The sequence below is a fragment of the Panthera pardus genome, unplaced genomic scaffold, assembly GCF_024362965.1.
Source record: "Panthera pardus isolate Hobbes unplaced genomic scaffold, ASM2436296v1 HiC_scaffold_13, whole genome shotgun sequence".
Taxonomy (NCBI): domain Eukaryota; kingdom Metazoa; phylum Chordata; class Mammalia; order Carnivora; family Felidae; genus Panthera; species Panthera pardus.
Window position 1 is genome coordinate 22830811 of NW_026526688.1, and position 19307 is coordinate 22850117.

Sequence of the window (19307 nt, forward strand, 5' to 3'; positions counted from 1 at the left end):
GCATCTTGTGAGAGCCTCTTCCCTGTGCATGTGCCCTCAGGATATCCCAAGACACTCGTATGTGCGGTTGGGTCACAAGTGGCCCAGGAGAAGCTGCTGAGGGAGAGACTTGAATAGAGTCTGGAAAATGTAGGCCAGAGTGTTATGTGGGTGTGCACAAAGCTCCTTCCATGTGAGCTGAAACAGGGCTGGGCAGGAAAGGAGGCTGAGCCAGGAACCAGCTCTCCATTTGCCTCCACTATCTCGACTTGAAACTCTGAAATGACTGAGAATCATAAATTGGCTTTTGGACAATAGATACGTTGTACAGCAGGTCTGCGATCCATTCATTCCCTTTACAAAGTTGTGGCCACAAAATTCTTGGTGGAAAAAAAAATGTAAGAAAAAAAAGGAGGTTTGTTGATTCCACAACTCACGACTGTGACTGGCTTTCATTTAGAGCTTTCTTTTTTCTTCCTGCCAAACTGAGAGCAGGAATCAAATATATACAGACCTTGTTTTGTCATATATGGCTCATGAGAATATAAAACCTTTCTAGAAGATAATTTGTCAATATGTATCAAAAGTGAAAATGAGTATTTTTTTATCCTGAAATACCACATCTAGAAATGTACATTTAGTGTAAGTAGACCCCAATGGATCATTCATGTTTGGGTAATATTAAATATTACATTATTTAGTTTTTGATCTACATAGAGGAGTCCCTTTTCTGTTCCCTTATCGGAAAGCAAGTTCACCGTTTTCCAATTATGACTCAGAAACATAGTGTGCTATTTTCCTGGACCATGCAGATTTCCACTGGCTACAAGCCCTGATATTACTTTAAAGGAATTTCACTATAGCTAGGAATTTAGGCATAGGTTTCACTGCTAAAGTTTGCCCAAAGTGAGAATATTCTCTCTTGGAAAAAGAAGCTAAGTTCTAGTCCTGGCCATGGCTATATGACTCTGCACAAGTCACCTTAAAATTCAGAACTTTTAAGGCCTTCATCTGTCTGAGGGATTAGACTAAATATTCTTTAGGGTTTCTTCTGACTGTAGTTTTTATGAATTTGTTCCACATTACAGGCTATAGCTGAGCACTCCAGAAAGGGGTAAGACATAATGGGTTGTTTTTGTTTTTGTTTTTGTTTTTGTTTTTTAGTAACTGGAAGTTTATACCTCTTAATTCCCTTCCCTTATTTCATCCCCACCTACCTCCCCTCTGACAACCACCAGTTTGTTTTCTGTATTTAAGAGTTTGGGTTTTTTGTGTGTTTTTCTGGACCGTGTTTGTATTCTTGAGAGTCTGACCAAGAAAGTCCAGTTGACAAGAGACATGCTCAGTGATGATCAGAGCAGGGTAGAAAGTATTAACAGTACCTACAAGCCTGAAGTGTTTGACATTCCACTTGACTAAGAAAAGAATTGGTTGCACCTTTAGGATGATTCTAACTGCAGGAGAGGGTGGTCTATAATTCTGGTAGAGGAAAGAGTTTGGCCTTTGAGAAAAGAAGACTATCAGCGTGGGATTCATCCGTTATTATGCTCGTTCTGTTAATCATCATTTGGCTCTGCTTTCAAAATACCTCCCAAATGCGTCCACTCATCTTCGCATGCCTTGCGAATCCCCTACTCTAAGCCACCATCATCTCTCAGGGAGACTTCCAGAAAGGTCTCCTCACTGTCCCTCTACCCAATTGTTGCCCAGCTCTGTTCACTTACCACACAGAAAACAGAAAAAAATTTCTTGCAATCAGATTATAGAACTCTAAAATGGCTTTCTTACCACTCTAAGAATAAAACTCAAACCCTATTAGTGGTGTATAAATTCCAACATGGAGGTCCAGCCCAACTTTCTAAATGTATCTCTTTTCCCTGCAATCTACACACTAGTGTATCCCAGCAGTGACCCAGACTGAATTTTTTTGTGTTCTTCCAACGAACCCAGCTATTTCTTACACTGGGTCCTCTACACTTGGTTTTCCCTCTGTCTGGAACTTTCTTCCACCCCATCGTCTTGTATCAGTTTGATGAAAAGCCATTTTCTCACTTTAGTCTCAGAAGTCAGTGGGAATTTCTTGGCTCTGACCACCTCCACCCTTTCATTTTGCCCCAAGCAGAGAGATATACATATATAATTATAAATATATATTTATACATTATAAAAATATGAATATAATACATAAATATGTAATAACTAATATATAAATATGTACTTGTATGTTATATAAAATATATATCTATTTTTTCCATTCTGTTTTTAACTATTTCAATTTATGAATTAACTTTTTTTAATTCACTGATGTCATCAAAATCTCAGCCATTAAGTCTTGAGTTCCTTGTCTCCCTTACCTAGAATGATTGCCTACTACCACCAGCATTTTCTAACACATGATTCTGCTCTCTTCATAGCATTTAAGGATTCAGAAATCCATAAAAATGCTCTGAAGTCAAAAAATAAATCTACACCATTTATATTCCAGCAATTATTACCAAAGCACAACTAAAAATGAAGTGATTTGATAGTTAAACATTTAAATGCTATTTAGAAAAAAAGGGGAAAGGTGGAAAAAATATTCTTGCGTGACAAGTTTCCAACAAGGACTTTTGTAAGGAAAGAATACTCTTTGTTTAGGTAGCTTTATTCTTTAGATATTTCCACTGTAACAGTAAATTTTACAGAGTAATTTAATAAAGTGCCTCAATTTAAATAGCTGTTTTCTTTTCCCTTGAAGACATTCCTCTTTTGTGATTAGTGCTTGAAGAACAGTAAAACAATTTCTGCACTAATCTAGGAACCAGCAACCAAGAAAGCATGATGCAAATTTTTAAATTAGTCTAAAGTTCAATCCTCTCAGGAACTTTTAGGAAATCAACAGGAGATTCTTATAAAACAAAATCAAGAAAATCTCATAAAGTGTTGTTTTTAAAGATCTATTAATACACTGTGGTGTTAGTTCAACTTTACAACACAGCATATCATATCATTGGATGCAGGGGAACAGTTTCACAGAGCCATGAAATAAAATATTACTGAGTCTTTATTACATGATTATTAGCTCATTAAAGCCACCAATGTCTTATTCTTAAGTAACCGACATGATTCTGTTACTGTTCAGAAATAAAATGATGTGTAGCTGCCCAATGGCTATAATAAAGTCACAAATAAGGTATCAAAAAGTAACAATGCTAAGTGACATTGGTGTAAACAGTAAGGGACATTCTTGTTTGCAGAAGTAATAACGCTTGTATCTGAAGTCATGACTTACGCAACCTGGCATGCATTCTTTGCCCACGGAGTTTTTTCTGAACTTGCTTGAGTATAGGGCTACAGTAAAGAAAAGGCAAATTGAGTATACGTTTTCATTGTCTGTGGATAAATGGACACGTTGGATAACTGACCATTTTAGACTTTCTTCTTCTCCTGCCCCTCCTTTTTCCTCTTTAATGGAATATATTTAATGTTCATGAAAGCTCATGGACTGACAGCTCTGGAGATGTATCGGTCCTCATGAATCCACAGGTACTGATCGGTAATTGGCAATATGTACTTTGCCCCGGAGAGGGGTTCAGTACCTGTGCTCGATGAGCTGTGGGTTTGCCAATGAAGTTATTGACGAGGATGGCAATTCGTGTCAGGCACAGAGAGGTCAATACAACAAAATCTGAGAAAAATAACTGACTTTCTGTCGAATGCACATAAATAAAACATCAGGGATATAAATCAAAGTGGAGGATCAAAAGGGAGATAATTCTGTTGTTCAGGTCATACTGTAACAGGGGACACTATGTGTCACATTGTCTTTTTGATCTTTAGCATCCGTTTTTGTATTGGTTGGTAGAGAAAAAAGTTCAGGAAAAAATAAAACAATACATATTTTATTATTCTGACTAAATCAGAAGTTACCTTTTGCATATCGTTTTTCCGGGTTCCTAACTACCACTGGAGTATCTTTTTTAGAGACTCAAAATATTACAAAGAAGAATAAGAGACACCAAGCAATCAGAAACCACAGGCACTATAATCAAACTGAAAAGATGCAAACTGTAAAAAACCAATATGATATTCTACAAAGTCTTCACATCAGTCTATGCTTTTTTTTCTGTAGGCTCACATTTCACTGATTCATTTTTGTGAACTCTTCTACTTTTGCAAATGTCAAGTTATTAGACTTCGTGAGACCAGTTGTGGAAAGTTAGGAAACTGTTGTCAGTGTAGTGTATTGAAAACAGCACCTACTGAAATCAGTAAGACATGAGTTTGCTAGGACAAATCTACTCATCCTAAATAAATGAATTTGGGCAATGTATATCACCTCCATGAGCATCCCTCTTCCTAGACATAAAATTTTAAAAATATAGAGTTATTTAAAAATAAGACAGTGGCTGTAAAATCATAGTCATCAAGAGTGATATATAAATGTTAAAAATATGTGCACTCTAGTCAAAGCCTTCTGTAGATAGCATATACTAATACTAATGAATTAAATATTTGTATCTAATCAAATAGTGATTTTCTTTTTTTTTTTAATTTTTTTTTAATGTTTATTTATTTTTGAGACAGAGAGAGACAGAGCATGAACGGGGGAGGGGCAGAGAGAGAGGGAGACACAGAATCGGAAGCAGGCTCCAGGCTCTGAGCCATCAGCCCAGAGCCCGACGCGGGGCTCGAACTCACGGACGGCGAGATCGTGACCTGAGCTGAAGTCGGACGCTTAACCGACTGAGCCACCCAGGCGCCCCTCAAATAGTGATTTTCAATTTGACAACATCAAAACAAGGAGAAGAGGAGTAGTAAGACTTGATAAAGAAAAATTACAGTGCAGTTCAGTTCTTCAAAAACACGATCTTTCACCCTTATTCCAAAGACCTGTAATCATTATGACATCTTGGTGAATTTTCTTTAGGAAATTTTGAGTTATCACCAGAAAATGTACGACATTAGTGAGCTAACTATAAGAGAGTCAATGATAGATATATATCAAATTTAAAAGTGTTCTTTTCAGCAGCTTCAGCTTTACTCTCAGGATCCATTTAATGAAATGATAAATAATCCCTCACTAGATTCACCTCCAAACTTGTGCAAAGCCTTTAACTTTGCCCAGAGGACCAGCTCTCTTCTCTCCCACTTGATCTTGTTGAATGGTATTGCTGCAGTCAAGGTATGAGCTCATGGTGATTAGCAGAAATGGCTCATTGGCTCAGATGATGACACATGGGTGGCATAGGAATAGTGCTATAGAAACACTCTTGAGAAATGCTACAGTGGTGAAAGTTTTATTACATAGGATTTGTACTGGGGCTGTATATCTAATAGTAGTATTTAATTTTTATGTTTATACTGGAATTTCAGAAATTAAATGAAATTGAATGATAGAAGAGAGAAGTCCTTTGTGATGACTCTAAAATACTGGTAGGAAACCTGAGTTCCGATGCTCCATCATGTTATCCTAGCTAGTTACGCCCACTTCATAACATTGTACCCTCATTATACTGAAATTAACTACCCTCCCTTTCAGCTCTTTGGGCAACATTGAAAGCAATTTGGTAGGCTGATCCTGAGCCTTAAAAATATTCATGATCATTGACACATTATTATACTTCTGAACACCTATACAATGGAAATAATCTAAAATATAGAAAGAAAGAATCTAGATGCCAAAATATTCCACAGACATTTATATTTCTAAAAATGTTGGAAACAACATATGTGGCCACTAGAAGGTAAACAGTAATATAAAATCAGTTTTATTCTTAATATGGGGAATTATACAGCTAATGTTTATAAAATCATCTAGCCAAGTGTGTGCTAGTATTGCAATATTAAGTGAAAAAGTCACAATAAAAATTTTTATATGCACCATGATGTGAAAAACATTCTGAGACAAAAGGTTGAAAGAAATAGAACAACATATTAATGTTGATTTCTTGTATAAAGAGAATTTTTTTCCACTTCTTTTAACTCTAATGTACTTATTACTATGTATATATTCCCTTCCTAGTCAAAAAACAACTTATAAAAGATTAATATGGGCATCATTTAGCTTTAGAAGCATTGGCAGTTTAGGGAAATTTCTCCAACGTACAGTCGTTTAAAGATTAGATCTCAGAGGAAATTGAACCTCCTAAATAATAATGAAGGTAGAGTCTTAGTAAAAAAATGTATTTGATTCATTACTGAGTTATTCCTCTGGTATACTGGTAGATCTGATAATAAGACTCTGAAAGTCTTTGAAACTTCTCTATCCAAAGCATCTTTTTGCTTCCTAAATCAACCTGAAATTTGGAGAAAAACATGTTGGTGATTTTTTAAAATGTACCAGTCTCTGGACCACCTTGAGAATGCTGGCTATGGGTATCTGACATTCCAGTAATATATCACTGTGATGTGACATCCAGGGAAGACATCCTGATGAGAAATCACTTGCAAGACATTGAGTACCTCCTCTGATAATACGCTGCTTGAATATACCCTTGATAGAACTGATAGCTAGAGGAGGAATATTCTAAAAGAGCCTCCAAGAATCTCATGACAAAAAAAATAAAGTACATGGTTTAATTTTCAATTCTAGATTATCTCAACAGGGAGAAACATTGGCATGAATGTGTGTACAGCATATAGGGGAGAACTGATAGTACAGACATACCTTATTTGAACGTGTTTCACTTTATTGTGCTTCACAGATACTGTTTTTTTGTTGTTTGTTTTTTTGTTTTTTTTGTGTGTTTTTTTTACAAATTGAAGGTTTGTGGCAACATGGCTTCAAGCAAGTCTCTGGGTACGATTTGCCACCGATGTTTGCCCATTTTGGGTCTCTCTGTCACATTTTGGTAACTCTCACAGTATTTCGAGGTTTTTCATTATTATCACTGTATTTGTTATGGCGATCTGCCGTTGGTGGTTGTGTCTCCCTGAAAGCTCAGATGATGGTTAGGATTTTTTAGCAGTAACAGATTTCTTAATTAAGGTATGTACATTTTTTTTTTCTGTTGCACACTTAAGAAACCACAGGATAGCATCAACATAAATTGTAGATGCACTGGGGAACCCAGAAATATGGGTGACTCACTTTATTGCGATATTGGCCTTATCGCCATGATTTGGAACCAAATCCATAGTACCTCCGAGGTATGCTTGTATAAAGAAAGTCTACCCGTGGAAGCATGCTTGGAAAGGAAACCTAGGTATGGCTATCAACCTGAGTAGAAAGTATCCCAAATAGGGGAGAAACAATTATGAATACAAAGGATTTCCATTGTATTGTTACCTAGCTCATTTCACTCTGAATACATCCTTTTGACAGAAAGTTGATCCTTAAATAAAGGCAATGGGTTTTGCATGTTGATTTATACCATCTCTCACGCAGGACAGTAAAGATACCTTTAGTGTTTGAGAAATAAGATTTTCTTCTAAGTAGGTAAAATGTGGGGAAAATAGCTTCCAAAGTTGACATGGGTAATATTTATAAGACCATATGTCATAAGTGAGGAAACAACTTGCTACAGAAATTATGTTTAGAAAGAGCAAACAAATGAGTGTAGTTTTTAATGAGACCTGATTCATATATATGTACACATACATAAAATAGAGAGACATATGTGTATAAAATATATATATAAATATATACATATACATACAAGTTATATATATTATATTTTTTTTTTCTTTCCCCAAAATTCAGGTCACAAGAAGTGACAAGTTAGCACAATTCAAGAATTTATGTGACCGTTCATAGTTCCATTAATGGCTACACATCCACAAGAAGACACTGAGAGGGAGCCAAGGTCTTTTCCTTTTCTAGAGAGAAGTGGGAAAGAAAGTCAATCATTGCCAAGATTCTTGCTCTGACTTTTGTCTCTGTTTCTCTGTGCCTGCTGGTTTCTTTCTCTCTTACTGCAGACTGGCTTCCTCACATAGTGGGCACTTGGGCTCCTATCATCTCCAAGCCTCCTTTCCAAAGGTTCCACCACCAGGCTACCTCTCCTCTCTTAGTTCTAATATTCAAATTCACAGGAAGGAGTCTAACTGGCCCAAATCTTGTCAGATATTCCTGTGTAGATTCCTCCTCTATGGCATTTGGGCAAATTGTGAGCTCTGAAATATTTGTCAGTAGAACCATATTAAGTCTTGAAAACGCCAAAGGAAATAATAGCAAATGCTACTACTGTTGAAACTTCCTGCCCATCCCATTCGAGAATTATGATTTTTACAAGGTTGTGTATACTTCGTAATAGCCTCTTCACCTCTGACACCTAGACCACAAAAGTAAGTAACTGCCCAAGTAGAGTGTGAATCTCTCTAAAAATTCCCTTGTATTCCTGTTGAATATTTTATAAATAAACTTTTCATTTTGACATTATTATAGATTCATAAGCATCTGTAAGAAATAATTGGGAAAGATCACATGTACTCTTTATTCAGTTACCCCCTGCAAAATCTTTTAACAGTGCAGTACAGTATCAGAACCAGGACACCTGCCATTGACACGGTCAAGAAACAGAACAGGTGTGTCACCTCAGACACCCTACATGCTGCCCTTTCGGAGCCACATCCTCCCTCCAACACACCTTGGCAATTACTGACCTGTTCATCATTTCTGTATCCTTGTCATTTCAATAACGTTACATAAGTGAAATCATACACTGTGTAACTTTGGGGATTGGCTTTTTTCACTCACCATAATTTTCTTGAGATTCATCCAAGTGGTTACATATATCAATAGTTTTCTCCTTTTTACTGTTGAGTAGTGTTCCATGGTAAGTAAGGATGTGCCACAGATTCTTTAACAATTTATGCAGGGAAGGACACATTGGCTTGTTTCCAGACTGTGTGTATTGCAAATAAAGCTGCTATGAACCATTTGTATAGAGGATTTTATGGGAACACAAGTTTTCTCTGGCATAAATGCCCAAGTGTGCAAAAGTAGGATTTATATCGTACCTGCCTATTTACTTTCTATAAGAAACTGCAGAGCTACTTTCCAAAGTGGCTGTAGCATTTTGTATTCTCACCAACGATGGATGTGATCCAGTTTTTCTGCATCTCTAGCAGCATTTGGAGTTATCATTATTATTTTTTAAATTATAGTCATTATGATAGGTAGTCAGAAATAATGAGAAGTAATTCATTGTCTTTGCAGTTTGTATTTCCGTGATGACTAATGATGTTGCACATCTTTCCATGTGATTATTTGCCATCTGACTATCCTCTTTGCTGAAATGTCTCTTCATGCCTTATGCCCAGTTGCTATTTTTTTTTTTTTTTACTATTGAATTTGGAGAGCTCTCTCTATATTCTATGTTCTAGTCCTTTTGCCAGATGTGTGGCTTGCAAATATCTTCTTCCAGTCTGTTACTCATGTTTTTATCCTACCATCATCATTCACAAAATAAGTGTTTTTGGTTTTGATGAAGTCCAAATAATCAATTTTCACCCCCAATTGTCAGGCTTTTGGTGTCAAGTCTAAGAACTGTTTGACTTGACCCAAAAGTTTTTCCTCTTTTTTTTTTTTTTCTAACTGGTTCAGAGCTCTACACTTTAGATTTAAGTCCATAATTTTTCTTGAGTTGATTTTTGTATATGGTGTGAGGTTTAGGTTGGGATTTGTGTTTTGCCCACGGGTCCAGTTATTCTAACGGCACTTGTTGCGCAGGCTGTCCTTTCTCCGTCAAATTGCTTTCACTCCTTTGTCAAAAATCAACTGAACATATTTGTGTGGATTTCTTTCGAGATTCTTTATTCTTTTCCATTTATCTAATTCCATCCCTCTGCCAGTATTTCACTGTCTTGGTTACAGTACTGGCATTATAGGCCTTAATAGTGGGTAGAGTGATTCTCCTATTTTTTTCTTCCTGTTCGAGATAGTTTTATCTGTTCTGTGCCTTATTCCTTTCTATATAAATTTCAGAATCAGCTTGTCTGTGTGTATAAAAAGACTTGCTGGGATTTTGTTCATGTTAAATTTTCAACCACCCTTAGAAAAATAAACTCAGAATCTTTCCAAAAGAAGCAAAAATAGAATACAAAAATTTTTAATGGAAATTCATTAAAATTCTGTCAATCCGAAGCTCAGTATTAGAATTCCTTGTGTAGGTTGAATGTTTCTTGCCTGAATCCCTAAGTTGATGTTCTATAGCAGAAGCTGGCAAACTTTGGCCCGTGCCACCTCTGTTTAATAAGGCCTGTGAGCTAAGGATGTTTTTTACATTTTTTAAGGGTTGAAAAAACAAACACAGAAGAATATGTGACAGAAGCCATATGTTGGCCACAATGCCTAAAATGTATCTGTCTCTTTAAAGAGAAAGCTTGCTGACCCCTGTTCTATAGTGTCACACATTTGCATTTTGGAACATAAAAGGAAATAAATTGTTACCATCTAAAAAATGTAAAAATTCCTCACTGATAACTGCATTTACAAATATATACACTTCTTTTCAGCCAAGTTAAGATCACCAAGTAAATGAATCTCTAAGCTTTTGAATAGATTGTATTAAAATTATGAAACAGGGGCGCCTGATTGGCTCGGTCAGTTAAGCTTCTGACTTCGGCTCAGGTCATGATCTCGCGGTTTGTGGGTTCAAGCCCCACATCAGGCTCTGTGCTGACAGCTCAGAGCCTGGAGCCTGCTTCAGATTCTGTGCCTCCCTCTGTCTCTGCCCCTCCCCCACTCATGCTCTGTCTCTCTCGCTCTAAAAAAAATGAATCAATGTTAAAAAAAAATTTTTAAATAAGGAAAAAATAAAATTCTGTAACCGACAATATACGTTTCTAATTTAATGTAGTTTTGCAAACTGAAAAGCACAATACTTTTCAAATGGAAGGTATTATTATTACTCACATTATTAAAGCAAGATAATTTTATGGAGGCAGCAAAGAATACTGCTTATTAAGAACATGGATTTCTGATGGGGCGCCTGGGTGGCTCAGTCAGTTGAGTGTCTGACTTTGATTTTGGTTTAGGTCATGATCTCACAGTTTGTGGGTTCAAGTCCCAGATTGGGCTCTGTGCTGGCAGTGCAGGGCCTGCTTGGAATTCTCTCTCCCTCTCTCTGCATCTCCCCTGCTCATACTCTCTCTCTTTTTCAAAATAAGTAAATAAACTTAAAAAAAAAGTTTTTAAAAGGAAAAGATTTCTGAGCTAACTGCTGTGAGTTGAATCCTTTTTTGTGACTAGCTAGTTGTGTTATTGGCCAAGTATCTTAACCTCTGTGAGTTTTAGTTTTGTCATCTGTAAAAAAAAAAAAAAAAATGAAAACAGTGCTCATATCAGAGTGTCATAGTGATGATTAAATGTGTTAATACATGTAAAGAGTATTGCAGTGGCTGAAATAATGATCTGTGTAACATGCATTTACTAGTAATATTATTACTTATATGCGATTCATGGTATTCTTTGTTAACATAGTCCAAAAACTAACAACTTATTCACATCACCGAAATCTTAAGGAGATGATTCTTCTCATGGTAGTTGTATTTATAACTTTTAAAGGAAATAATTTGACATCATTATTCATTCAAGAGATATGGATTCTTTAGCTAGCACAGTGCCAGGCACTGCGATGGTAAAAAGATACAGGCTCTCCCCCGACAAGGATGTTACAAGGTGTATCCTTGAAACTGATGCAGTGACAGACCTGTATATTTTACTCTGTAAATATAAGTAAATAGCATTCTGTGAAATTTAAATGCCAGCCTGTAAGCTGCAATATACTTAAGTAAACATATCAACATAATGGATTTTTATTACCTGGAAAGCAGAAATCATGAAAATAGACACAGAAAACTAAAACGTGAACATTACCCCAAGCTCCGTGCTTCAGAGATAAATCATGAACCTTTCTAATTCTGGCACAAAGTTATCGTGTATAATTTTTATCTCACAATAATAAAGCGGACAAGCAAAAGAATGCCTTGCCATCAAGTTATCCAAGTTGCATTTGTATAGAAAAAACCAATTCATGACTATTAGAGGCACAGTTACACTGAGCTGTAAATCAGAGCAGGAAGGCAAGCTAAATTTCTTCGATACAAGTTTGATTCTCAAGGGTTACCTAACTGCAGGCTAAAATGTAGTTGAACACATGAATAAGCTTTTCACTTTGTTGTCATGTTTTTTAGTATAGTTGGTTTCCTCTCACTCTCAGACTTGATAACTACTTTAAGTGTAGGGTCATTATTTTAAAGAGATGAAATGCTATGTCTGCTTTGTGTGACAGAAAAGGAAACTTTCTCCCTTGATTTCCTTCCTTAACCTGCATTGTGCCTGTTATCCAATTATCCATCATGGCCAGTATCTTTATACTAAACAGCTAAAACCTTTCCAGAAAAAAAAAAAAATCATTTCTAAAATGCAGGAAACATAGACATATACAAAAAATTTCAAGTGAATTTCTCTAAAATTTCCTACAAAAGATTAACCTGTTTGTAAGCCAATGAGTGAAAGGAAATACCAGCTTGTGATTCAGTAAAATTTCTTCCATTCCAAAGAGGGTAACCCGTAAGAAATATCTGGAAGTTTTTAAATAAGTTTTCCGAAATGTTATTTCTTGTTCGTCACTTTGTCACTAAAATCTTTAACCTGCGGTGTAACTTTTGTGGTTTGAAGACATGAGTCTGCTGACATCAGCACGCAGTCGGAGACGAACCAGATGGAGAGAGTATTGAGATTTCTGCATATATTAAGCAGTAATACTCCACTTGAGATAACCTTTGCCTTAGTGCTTCATAAATACTTCCTTAGGCTGGAACGGGAATCCTATTCTTTGTATGATCGAAATTACCTACTAACCTACTAAATCTCTAGACAAAAGTCATCCAATCTGGCTTTCGCTTAAGTACAATATATTTAATCCTATACCAGACACATGTTCCCTTTTGAGACCTCAAGAAGAATAATACATTGAGGGATACTAACAGTTTCCCAATTTAAATAGGCCTCAAATTTTCACTTTGCTCTTAAAACAGCCCTTCTAGTTTCTGAACTTGTAGAATGATTTTCATGGCCCATGTCTCAAATAATTTTAAAAAGTGATGAAATATCTTCATTAAACATACAATCATGATTGAGCTGAGTTTTCCTGGTTTGTCAGACATTTAATGATCAAAGTTCATTTGGCCTTAAGTGAACTGATGATGTGTATACAATAGCTAAATTCTGAAGCTATCTTTTTATTTGTAGAGGCATCCTCTTAAGCCCAGAATCCCTAAAATATATGTTCGGTCCTCAGATCGGAGGTGTAATAGCTAAATGATTTGTTTGCTGGAACATCTGAATATATTCAGCACCACAAATGCAGAGAAGCCTAACAGAAAGTAATTATAGGCCCGTGTTTACACCCACTTATTAGTAAGACAGAGCATATTGTGCAAGCAAGGGGTATCCACACGCTCTACGTTTAACAAGTTATCTCTCAGGCAGCTGTCATTCTGGTGAAGATAAGAGAGCCACACATCAAATGTAAATTACTTTTCACCTCATCGATCAGAGTCAGAAAAGAGCGCTTAAAAGTAAACAAAACCACCAGGCTGCTCAGCTCTCCCTGTGATTTAAGTCAACAGTTGGCATGAATGCTGAAGGGGAGTAAAGAATTAAGAGCACACGCAGCTCATTCTTCCTGGCTAGACAAATAACTTTCAGAAATTTAATTCAATTAACCAAATATTTATGAAGTGTCCACCGTGGAGAACGCAGAACAGGCTTCTCTCCTTTCAAAAGCCTACCATCTCTTAAATGGGGGTTGGGATGGGCTGGCGAGTGGCCAAAGGGCAGAAAGAGAGCTGCTAGGAGAATACAAATAACTAGACGGTAAAATAAATATGCACACTGCCGTGAAAATTCAAGGGAAGAGATCTCATCTCACACAGAAAGTGTAGCTGCCAAGTGTACATACTTCAATCAGACCCCTGGTCTAACTTTTAAGAAAATAGAGGCACTGTGGTATACAAGACTTAACCTTTCATGAGAAGCTCTGACCTTGCAACAGTATCAACGAGGAGTCCCCAGCAAGTCGGTTGACTACTGAGTTAACAATTCTGAATTAACGAATCTGCACAGGAAAACCTAACCCCAAAGAAGAGGTCCCTGCCAAATGACTTAACATTCCTTCAAGCATTATGGCTTTGTGAAATTACAGTTGTTGACTAAAATAGAGTTGTTGGCTAAATATAATCAACGAGGCATGTATGTAGGGGTCTAGCATCCGCCTTTATAAACACTGATTTAATGAAGGCAAGTTTTCATGGGGATGGAATTAAATTCCACAACCGCATCTCTGTTTAATAATATTAATTTCAGGGGTGCCTGGGTGGCTCAGTCGGTTGAGCATTTGACTTTGGCTCAGGTCAGGATCTTAAGGCTCGTGAGGTCCTGCCCTGCATCGGGCTGTCTGCTGTCAGCACAGAGCCGGTTTCAGATCTTGTGTCCCCATCTCTCTCTCTCTCTCTCTCTCTCTCTCTCTCTCTGCGCCCCTCCCCTACTTGCTCTCTCTCTAAAAAATAAAGATTTAAAAAGTAATAATAATTTCAGAATCATCAGAGCAATCTTGTTTTACTGAAATCAGGTCTGCATTTTTTATCCAGGCCTGGAAAGGCAGGGGCTGTCCAGAGATCCACTGTCTCTCCATTTCTTCCCTGTACGGCACATCCTTGTCCTCATGCTGGGGAGCAATGACAATGGCCTGTCATCACATCCATTCTAGCAAGCTCATAGGAGAAAGGAGTAAGGAGGCAAAGGCAAAGCATGCCCACAAATTATCTTCCACAAACATTCCTAGAAGCTGCCGCACAATGAATTTGCATCTTGTTCTATCTTCTTTAGCAGAGTGGAGTCACGTGGCCACACAAGTTGGAAGAGAGCCTAAGTAATGTAGTTTTTCTTCTGCATGGCCCTGTGCCAACTGAAATTGAGGGTTGCTCTGAGAATAAAGGAAAGAATAGATTTTGGCCTCTTCCACATTGGCTAAAAAAGTATACATTCGTCAGCTCGTCATTAGTCCATAACCAGCCGAAGTATACTTTGCTAAGATGAGAAAGTATTTGGGAATTTTTATCCAGGAATTTCACTCCTGGGAATTTATTCTGAGCAAAATCAAAAAGGAAAAAGTACTAAATGCACAAAGATGCCTTTCACAATGTTATGAACGGAAGAAGGATGGAAGTTCAACGACCTACAATAGGCAAATAGTTATATAAATATTGATAATTTCACAATGAAATAATATGCAGCAATAAAACATACTTATGAATTACACAGACTCCAGGAATATATTAAGTGAGGAAGTATATAAAATGCCTATATACTACTATTATAATAATTTAATAAGAATAAATACGCATGAAAAAAACTTAGAAAGATATATATCAAAATAATACTAATGTCTATCTTGGAATAGTAGGATTAAGAGACACTTTTTCCTTTTTCTTCCAGTTTTTCATTTATAATGCAATTTAATATCAGAATATAATACAATTCAAATAATGATTAAGGATTTCCTCATTTTTCACACTTTTCAATCCATAATATGCTACTTTTATTTGTATTTCATGATTCTCTCTAGTCTTATCTTTTATGTGTAACTCCCCAGTTATATCTGAAGGTGTCCATTTTTTAAAGTATGAAAAATTTTGTCACTTCAGGTGACTTGAATTTATAAATAAATAGAACTTAGATATTCACGTTGTATTTGGTACACCAGCCAACTATTATAGATAACAAATTCTATTTAGAAACTGATTGCTTTTGTTAATAAGTTTGAGTTTCCATGATTAAAGTTTTAAGTTTTTAGTGAAACCTATATTTTCTGTTTTAAGTTTGATAAGTATACCTTGTAAACATGCTAAACAATAAATTTTGCTAAATGATAACAACCAACTATTTAAAATTCATGCAAACCACTCATGGGAATATTATTACTTATTTGTCACTTACCATGTATTATTCAGTATTAGTGCCCATCTTTTCTTGGGTTTATATGGAGAAGATGTCTGTAGCCAAAGTAAATCCAGGAAGTGATGGGAACTATTTAAAGTTCCAAAAGACCAAAATGACCACTTTCTGTGTTGTCTAGACTCTGGACAGCTCTTCCATGAGATGTATGGATGTCTTAATGTGTCCTCCAGAAACAATAAAGGAAACAAAATGACTCATCATTTCCAAATGAGCACCCAGTAAGGGTACTGAAAGTAACGTGATATGAGAGATCAGATGGTATTTAACTTAACTATTTCATGTAGGAGTGTTTTTTCATGTGGGAATAATAGGATACAAAAATCAAATTTTATATGGAAGTGGCTGGGTGGCTCAGTCAGTTAAACATACACCTCGATTTCAGCTCAGGTCATGATCTCAGGATTTGGGAGATAAAGCCCCACGCCAGGCTCTGACCCTGGCAGCGTGGAGCCTGCTTGGGATTCTCTTTCTCTGTCCCTCCCCTATTTATTCTCTCTCTCTCTCTCTCTCTCTCTCTCTCTCTCTCTCTCAAATAGATAAAAAATGAAAGAGAAAAATCAAATTCTGTATGAATTAGAAGAAGAATAAAATCAAAACAAAAATAGTTCAGCTCCATGTTGAACTTTTTGTAAAACAAGGTGGGCAAATTTGTGTGATGTTAGGAATTCACAGATAGGTGCCTTGTCTCCTCTGAAATAATTCAGGCACCCTGGAAGACAATCTACAATGTTCCTAACTACCCACGAAGTCTGACCACAGATCTTTAAATTGAGAGAGACAGGTTTGTTAGAGGAACAGAAAGTTACAAGGGAAGCAAATGTGTCAAAAAAAAAAAAAAAGGATACGTGCTCACATATAATACTATATGCTTCTGGCACGGACTCAAATACAGATAACTTACCTCAATTACATAAATGACTTCAAAAATACCACAAGTTTAAGAAAAGCTTCTCCGTAGTAAAAGTCATTGAACTGAAATGTATTCATATAACAACTGTGTAAGGAAATGTCTGCAAGAGCATTTTTATATGCTCTTGTTAAAACTGAAAGTCCTGTAGCATTGGCACAGACATCGTTACAGTTTCTTGAGTAAACACAATGTCCTCTGCCAGTTCACAGGGGATTTTCTGTCCAATTAGTTAGTCACCCACCTCATAGCAAGAAGAGTGTCATATGTGGGACACGTCTTGACATTATTAATGCACCTCATCACTGTTCCAATTTCCATGCAGTTCATTTTACAGTCACTCAAATTTTCCACCATGCATTTTATTACCAGACTACTTAAAAGATTCAAGCAGGTTTATAAATGAAAGGTAAGATTGTTTTGGATTGACATTCTTGCCAAAGGAAGAAAATCTGTAACTATCAGGGAAATATGTTCAAAATTGATACAGCAGGTAAATTAAAAAGACAGGCTGCTATACGCAGATATGTGATTATTAGGACTATATTTAATGGGCAGGGAGGAAATGTAGGAAACATAATGTATCAGAAAAGTAGGAGAACTCGCTTGTTAGTATTTAATGAGGAAAACGGTTATGTTCCCCCAAAGTCCTATTATGCCACCTTTCAGTGACCCTAATTGATTGGCTGGGTTAGTTAATGAGGTACTGTGTGCTAGTAATGCTAAGCAAAGATCTCTGTTCTTATTTTTTATGATAGCACGGATTGATTGCAGAGTATTCACCGGAGACTGGCAGATGTTTCTGGATGTTTCATACATTTCATTTTCTATCTGCAGTGCTGAGATATTGTTCTTTGCCTGGAAAATTGACATTGAATACTACTTTTAATAGCAAACACAGTGATGTCTTTAAAATTCTAACTTTATGATAGCACTGTTCTACATTTAGTCTAAGAGAAGAACTTTTGGGAAAACATGCATTTGGTAGAAATCAGAAACGTGTGCTAGGTGAGACTAAGAAAACACGGCACAGAGTCTTTAAGGAAAACTGGCATAAGCCATTTCTGCCTCAAAGATTATAAAACCATAAATGCTATATTTCTTAGGCAAAGGAAAAATAAAATAAAAGTATGATTCGAAGCCTTGTCAGGAATTGGCAGCTTGTTCAAAAGTAAAAGCTAGTCACTTGTTTGTTGATTAGGATACCCTCACAAAATGTCCTAATGGCAAATAAGCCCCTCAGTCTCTGTTGAATATTTTCTCATTTTTAATTCATTTGACATTCCCATTAAATCCCTATGTCTTAGTCCAAGCTGCTATAACAAAATACCATAGACTGGGTGCTTCAATAACAGAAGTTCTCGTAGTTCTGGAGGCTGGGAAGTACAAGATCAAGGTGTAGGCCAATGTGTTTCCTGGAAAGTTCTTTTTCCTGGCTTGCAGATGGCCACCTTCTCTCTGTTGTCTCACATGGCTTTTTGGGTCCATGAATCAGGTGGTGGGTTGGGGGTGAGGGGTGGAGAGAGGAAGCAAGCCCTGTGATGATTCCTCTTGTAATGGCATGAATCCCATCATAAGGGCCCCACCCTCATGACCTCATCTAACCTAATTATCTCCCAAAGGCTCTATTCTCCCAATACCATCATACAGGAGTTGGTGCTTCAGACATAGGAGTTTGGAGGGAATATACACATTTCATTCATAAGGTCATATATTTATAGAAAGGTGATTTTGTGGTAATTAAACAGAATACTTGACTTTTTTTAGATAAAAATTTTTTAACTTTATTTTTGAGAGAGAGAGAGAGAGAGAGGGAGGGAGAGAGAGAAAGAGAGAGGGGGTAGGGGTAGAGAGATAGAAAGAGACAGAATCCAAAGCAGGCTCCAGGTTATGAGCTGTCGGCATGGAATGTGACGTGGGGCTCAAACTCATGAACTATGAGATCATGACCTGAGCCAAAGTCAGACGCTTAACCGAATGCACCTGACTTTGAATTCCAACTATATGGTTTGTTCTTGGTACAGTGCTTGGCATGTATAAGGTATTCAAAGTATATGTGCTATTTTACATATATTATTAATACAAACTGTACATTTGGAAAAGAGGGAAGTAGAAAGCTATTAGTGCTGGACGTTGAGAAGACAGGGACCCTACCAAATGTAAAGACTGGGCAAAGTCTTCATTCAACCTCAGTGCAAACAAGCAACTTGCTTTAATGGAGGCAAGGTACAGGGTGGATAATAGTTACTAGATTCAGATTTTTTTTCATACTCAAATCGAAGGGCTAACTTTCCAACAATTCATCATGCCAAAGTATAATATATATAGATTTGTGCACAATGTCATGTAGCCCTGCAATAGATATAATAATAATTTTGTTCCCCTTCATAACTACTTCAAAGAATTGTGTTATTAATCTACCTCTTTCTTCATTTCTTGAAGTCATTTACTCTGTTTATTCTTGGCCTTATA

At 36.6% G+C, this 19307-nt stretch overlaps 1 long non-coding RNA gene across 1 annotated transcript in view; it reads right to left on the reverse strand.

The window, feature by feature from the left end:
• LOC109277216 (uncharacterized) overlaps nt 1–16092 on the reverse strand; it is a 32733-nt gene extending 16641 nt beyond the window's left edge. The window contains exon 1 of the long non-coding RNA XR_002085041.2: nt 15908–16092. This is a non-coding gene — a long non-coding RNA (uncharacterized LOC109277216). The remainder of the gene's footprint in view (nt 1–15907) is intronic.
• Between the last annotated feature and the right edge of the window lie 3215 nt (nt 16093–19307).